A 7,417-nucleotide genomic window follows, 5' to 3' on the forward strand; every position below is an offset into this window, starting at 1 on the left:
GGGAAATAATAGTTACTTACAATAGATGTCGTCAGCGTGTCTAGCTCGTTCATGAACTCAATGTACGCCCGCTCTAACCTCACGTATGAAACCCTGACCTGGTCCTAAAGGTACGCCCACATCAGCTGCCGATTTGGAGGTTGACCTTGGAACAACTCATGACGAGCTAGAACCTCTAGACGGCCAACTAGAAGACGAGCCCACATCCATAGCTGTAACAGGTACACGCATCCACCAAGTGACGCATTAGACAAAGTCCGACGACACCCCCCGCACAGCTATCGGTATAGAAAACCCAAGACTATAGATCCCCAGCTGTAGTGACCCGCCTAGTCCCAGTCAGTGAGGTAGTGGACCCACATCTAGGACATAGTGTCACCCATGGCATCAGGGAAGAGAACAGAGCCAAATAGATGTAGGATCCATGCCCTGCAGTAGTACCCAACTGTCTCCTCATCTGCCTCCTTGGGGCACCGTGCGAACTCTTGCCAGAGCTAGGAGATCAGAACTCTAGAAGTGCAAGCCCCTTGCTTGCCAAGCTCATGCCCAAGGAAGGCCTCCACTCATGCTCTCCAACCTTCTGACCTGCACTGCCCGGTGATTGGGTTGCCGTGAATCCTCAGGCCTAGAATCTTCTGATAGTCCTAGAGCGTGATTGTCATCTCCCTAAAAGGTAGGTGGAAGCTGTGAGTCTCCAGCCACCACCTATATTTTAGACAAATCAAGATTACATGTCAAAAAGACAAGCGCATGAACAAATGGCCATGAATGGAGACAATGATTGAATATAATACCTGTCAATCAACGTAGTTATGACCGCTGAGTTGAACTTGGGCAACCCACGATGAACCTGAAAAGAAATGTCATCTAGGCTAGATCTTTGCAGGAAAGGAGTGTACCTGTCGTCGTACCGCATGTCCAAGAACCCACTGTGGGTTCTAGGATGAAGGAGCGAAAGGTCCTACATGGATTAAAAAATAGTCTCATGTTATCTCACGAACATATGTACGCTCACCAAAATTTGAACAAGATGTATAGATTATTACCTACCCCTATGCTATGAGATGTCCTCAGTGGGTCTCCTCGTACGTCGAATCAAGCAGGTGGAATTGCACCATCCTACAAAAAAGTCAGTGAATTAGAAATTCAATATGCAATTAAACATGAACTTAGAAATGCACAAGTAATTGACGCAATTACATGCATAATTAATTAAATGAATACGACAAATAATAAATAATATAATCAACCATTAATCGCACCTCACTAATCTGTCAATGACAACTTCGTGAATTGTGGCCAAGTCTACCACACTTGTCGCACTCGTACTGCTCGGAGTTAGTAACAAATGGGATTCCTCTCCCACGCCTCGTTCTTCCAGGTATCTGATCCATAACCATCCTGTGCCTCGTCCTCTTCCTTGATCCACGCTTGTTCCAATGGTAAGCTGGATCCGCAATGTACTTTAGCCCATCATATGGAGGCCACTCTCCAGGGTCCTAGAAAGGCACAAAGCGGGGGGCTCCATGTGTGCACAAGCGTGTCAACACTGAACTCATGAGGTATCCTACTCTCGATATTATAGTTGTGATGCCTAGCTGCTACCACCAAATGAGAACAAAGAAAGTGGTACTGCCTTGGTTTACCACAAGTGCATTTGAAATCTTGGAGGACAACCACATGCATTCTCGACTCTCGAACCTCGTCGTCGGACATTGTACCACCCCTATGCTCGACCTGATAAGTCCCTGTGGCATGATTAAAGCATGTAACCTTATGTGTGCCAGCCCTTTTATTTGCCTTCTCTAGGTGTGCCTTCAGTTTCGGAGCCCATCTCTCCATCACTCCGTAACTTCAATGCATGGGTGTCTCTATCGTTGAACCAGGCAACAAGCTTATAAAAGGTGAATTGAACGATTGCATTCACACGCATACCACATATCCCCAATAGCAACTTATCGAATGACTCCGCCATGTTGCTGCACTGAAACTCGTACCTCCATCCACCGGCGTCGTGAGCTCTCATCCATTTCTCCACATCCCTCATCAAACCTATGAGCCATTGTCTACCTTATGCATTTGATGCAGTTCTGACCTCCTCCAACTTTTTCTAAAAGTACTTGTCCTCAAGCTATTGAGCAGCCTCCTAGAACAGATCAAAGTTACCCTTCACACCATCCTTCCAGAGTAGATTCTCAGCAAGGTGCCAAGTACACCAACAATGGTGCAAAGGTGCATACCCCTCTATCTGCTCTCATATGGCATTAAGTATGTCCTAATGCCTATTAGATATGACGCCAACCTCCCTATCAGGCCCAACCATGTGTATCCGGACTAGCCTCAAGAACCATTCCCAACTATCATTGTTCTTCTTCTCAACCAAAGCAAATACCAAAGGAACCAACTTGTTGTTCGCATCACAGGATATGGCTATAAGAAGTGTGCCCTAATATTTGCCAATCAAGAACGTACCATCAATGGAGAAGACGGGATGACAGTGCCTAAAGGCCTTGACACACTAAGGGAAGCACCAGAAAGCACGAAAGAATATTTGTCTCCCATCCTTCCATGTATTTGGTTTTGGGATATACTCATAATGCATGCCTAGATTCACCGCTTTGATTGCATTGAAAAGTGCTGGCAGCTGCTCATACCCATCCTCTCAATCCCCATATATCATCTTCTATACTCGTTGCTTAGCCCTCCAAGCTTTACCATAAGTTATCACATAACCTCCATACAACGCCTCAATGGTCCTGATAATTGTCCTCACCTTCATGTTGGGTTCTCCCTGCAATATTCCCATCAACCACTTAGCAATGAGGGTAGATGTCAACTGCCGATGCCTCAGTGTCAGCTCTTGGTCAGCATAATTGTGTGGCCCAACAACTTTTGTGATCTTCCACTTTTCGATGACCGTTTGCTTCCTTGCACAAACCCTCCATGGGTAGCGTTCCTTGTCACACACAATTATGTAACGGCGCTCCGTATATGAATGCAAGACATTATAAGGTCTCTTTCGTATCACTGTAAATGCTTGCAACAACCTCTTCAATGTAGGGAGGTCATTGAACGCCCTCCCATTCTCAATTACCATGTTAGGGCCGGCCTTAGGAGCTTCTAGGAGAGCATCATCACATCCTTCTGCACACGCCTAATCCGAATGAGCAAGATCGCTGAACTCATGAACTCTTGGATCATGGCGGCTGGGAAAGATATGCCTCTACATCTAAACATCACTCTCTATCAGCTCTCCAATAGGACGATCATCATCAGAATCAAGAGCCCTTGCCATCTCATATGGCTCCGAATCATGCATAATTTCAACACTATTAGAGCCATGGGATCCATCTCCAAACTGCACTTACGCAGCAATAGGGGGCACATCCACATTCTTAGAAATGTCTCCTGCAACATAGGTAGAGAAATGAGGAAAGAATGAAAGAAATGGATGTAAGGAAGGGGGTAAGCTCCAAAAAACCATGTGGTTGAGACACTTACTTAGATGATTCTGTGTCAAAGGAATCTCATGAGGAGGATCTCCCACAACAACATGAGCCTGACAAGCATCTCCAACTACCACATTGGGGGCAGATTGAGCATCAGGAACCATAGGTGCAACCTCCACATCTATATCAGGTTTCGGGATGGGAGGGTCAATGTGTGCCTGCTGACCCATTGGTGGGGAAAACCCATGAGAAATGGGATCAACTAACACCCGACGCACAACCACGTCCAAACATTGTAGCTGGCTCTTCATAGTCGATCTTACATAGTTCTCCCACTGACCTGCACAACCAATTAGGATCATTTGCCTAAGGATGTTGGGAGGAGAACCTAGGTGCAGTACACCATCAACTACAATACCATCATCTCCAAGGCAGTGCAGCTCCTCCCGAGCCCTTGCAACCATCTCACTAAATGAAGGCCTATCATTGAATAGCACAGACACGCTTTGCATGTCAACAAACTCAACATATAGATAGCGATCGTATTCAACGGTGCCTCCATGATATATGGTCACTAAGTTGTCCTTCTAATTCAAACACATAACGAAACACATGTCCTTTAGTCCAAATTAGATGATACATAGTACCTAACAAGTACTTTCTAACTACAAATTAAGTAAATAAGATAACAACTAAATACATAGATACAGTGTGCTAACTAAATAGCTATATCCTATTTAGTTAACTAAATATGTAACTACCTATCTAAGTAGCTATCTAACTATATCTATGTACCTATGTATCTATGTTTCTATCTATCTACCTATATATCTCACTAGATCACTAACTAAATCAACTACATGAGTCATCACATTAACTAGTAAATAACAAATACCAACTAAGTAGGTACATTGCATATTCACAATTTTTACCTTTCCAAAGACTGATCCACGGACGTCGACGGAGTCGCAGCGGACGTCGGGTGTAGGTCAGGCCAATGACCCGTGCCGGCGGTGGCACGGCCGACGACGGTGGTGGCGGGCAATGGATGCCCGGCGCTCTGCAAGGCGAGTCCGGCTCGGCCGGCGCGGCCAAGGCGGCTATGGGCGGCACGTCGGGCGAGGCGAGGGCACGGGGCGTGGTGTGGCGCAGGCGGCCACCAAGGGCACCGGAGTGGCGTGGCCTCGGGGCGCGGGCGCGGTGGCAGCACGGGCGCGGTGGCAGCGCGGCGTGGGCGGCTGTGCGCGGGTGCGGCGAGGGGCGTGCGGGCGAGGGCGACCGGTGGAGGCACGTGCGCGGGCGGCGGCGACGGTGCTCTGCTCTGCTTTGCTCTAGAGAGAGAGGGAGAGGGAGAGGAAGAGAGAGGCGGGGCCCATACGTAATAAAAGGCTCGGTGCCAGTCGCTTTGGCACCAAGCTCGGTGCCAAGATCTACGGTGCCGAGCTTGGCGCCTGCCATGTCACCTCCATGGTGGTCTCGAGCCTAAGAGCTCGGCGCCCGGGACGCTGGCGCCGAGACGTGTTATCTCAGCGCCAGCATTGATGGCGCCGAGCTAAGGGTCCAGATTCTAAAATCTTTCCTCTAGAGACGCATTTGTGAAAAACTTTCATAAAAAAGGATTAAAAAGTAAAAAATTCGGCCAAGGGTACAAGGTGCGAGCTGACGGGGAAGAAAGGTAGAAGACCAGGGAAAAATTATCTACAAGTGGGTCTCATATGCCATAGTCTCAACCTAGTATTGAGTGTCCTCCAATCAAACACTAGACAAAGAATGATCACATGCCCTCAACTGAACACGAGATGGAACCATCACATCACTCATAACTGAGACATGATTATTCCTTTAGCTGGGTTTGGTCAACTAATTGGCTATAAACTAGTTATGGCTCTGGCTAAAAATTAACCTACTCATTGGCACTCATGTTTTGATCCAGTGGCTAAAAATTAGTAGTTAATTATTAACCCAAGTCATTAAAATATGCCCTTATTTTAGATTCATGGGGCAGTTACACAAACGCTTGTACTAAGAGAGTAGTACTACTTATCTAAACATCTCTTCCATTTGTCTCTTCACTTCTTCTCCTAAACAAATCCCCTCGAGGTCAGGAGGTGCTTGTCTCGTGACGCTGCTACGACATTAACATCAAATGATATATCATTCTATACTATGTATATAGTCACCACCTTTCTATCAAATATGTCTCTCAACAGGGACGTGACCTAATAGGGCGACCAAAAACATTAGTGTACCTCCACGAAATGACCAACTAATCGACTAGGCACCAGTAGCGAGTGTTGTCTTGGCCCCTTTCACGAAATGTACCCTTGCCTCTCCCATTTCCCTTTCATAGCGAGCGACGAAAAGGACATCAGCAACCCAGTGTCTTCAACGCCAAGGTAAGGTAGGACGTCCTATCCTACTATGTTACTACCATAACGCAAATAGCTGACAAGGTGCATTTTGAGACAATTTTTTTAAGAAAAAAAGGTTTGCGCTGCATGTGCGGCAGCATTTATTTTATAAATGGGCTCCCTTGTTAGACGGTGTGTTTTTTTTTTTGCGAAATTATTAAATGGCTGCTTTGCTCATAAGAATTTCACCCTTGACACATTGAGTTGGAGCATTTTAAAGCGGTGTATGTCTCCATAAAAATGACTGCAAAATCTTATGATTCCCTTTGTTTTAAAAAAACCATATAATTTTGCACGAACCACAAATATGATAGTACTTTATCCTTTTAAAAAATGGGCTGGCTAGCGCTTGGACGTCCGGACGGACAGGGCGTTCGGATGCTCGCGCCGCGCAATCCGTTTTCCACGTCGTTTTACGCGCCCATACAGGGTCCGCACTGCCCCCGAACGTCACCAGCATCGAGAAGAGGGGGAGGGGGCGGTAGATGCCCAACCGACGCCGGGAGAAGGAGACACCGAGGCGATGCAGCAGATGACGAGGAGAGATGCAACATCCGATCTACTTTTAAAACATCTAAATGTAACACTTGCAACATACGTCTAAAGGCAGATGAAACACTTAAAACATGCTTATGAAACACTTGAAAGAAACACATGAAAACACTTTAAAACCATTGCAAACATACGCAACATCCAGATAAACACATGTAACATATGTGTGAAACATATACATCATCCAGATAAACACACTTGCAATATACGTCTGGAAAACAAGATGAAACATTGGTAACAGACCTTTGGAACATACGTGTACAACCATTGCAACATATGCAGCATTCCGATCTATTTCTGCAACATCCATATGAAACACTTTGCAACATACTTCTAAAACATCTAAAGCACTTGAAACATATGCTTGCAACATGCGCTTTTAACCAAACCTGGTAGCCAGGCGGGCGGAGCACTGCACAGTAGGATCTGGCTGTGTGGTCGCGGTGGAGAAGGATGATGGCAGTAGGGGGTGGCTGCGCTGCCCCTGGAGACATAGCGCACACGGTGCCTGCGGTGAAGGCGACAACAACAGTACGTCGGGTGGGTGTGGCCTCACGTAGCGTGATGGCAGCTGCGGTGTGGGCGCGGCAACTGTGGAGTGAAAGGCCGACGGGAGGCGCGGTGGAGAGAAAGGCGTGTGGGAGACGCAGTGAAGCCGGTGGCGGAACGCAGATGCGGTTGCTTGAGTTTTTTTTATAATTTATCGTGACTGAAGGGAAGCGGAGAGAGCAGATAGAAATGGATAGGCTTTGGACGTCCGGTCCACCAACAGATGCCTCCGCCGCCGACGGACGTACGATTGGTGCATTACCGTTTAAAAAAATAATACTTGGTATATGCTTTTGGATTTAGCGCGGAGACCAATATTATTGCCAAAGGACGTCAATGCACCTATAGCACGAGAAAGCATAGGGGGTGAGTTGTGTGGAATTTTATGTCCTAGCCCCACACAAAAGCTGTTTCTATAATGTAGCCTCGTAACCATAGGTGTATTCCTTTTGATAA

The sequence above is a fragment of the Miscanthus floridulus genome, chromosome 6 (genome assembly GCF_019320115.1).
Source record: "Miscanthus floridulus cultivar M001 chromosome 6, ASM1932011v1, whole genome shotgun sequence".
NCBI classification, from domain to species: Eukaryota; Viridiplantae; Streptophyta; class Magnoliopsida; order Poales; family Poaceae; genus Miscanthus; species Miscanthus floridulus.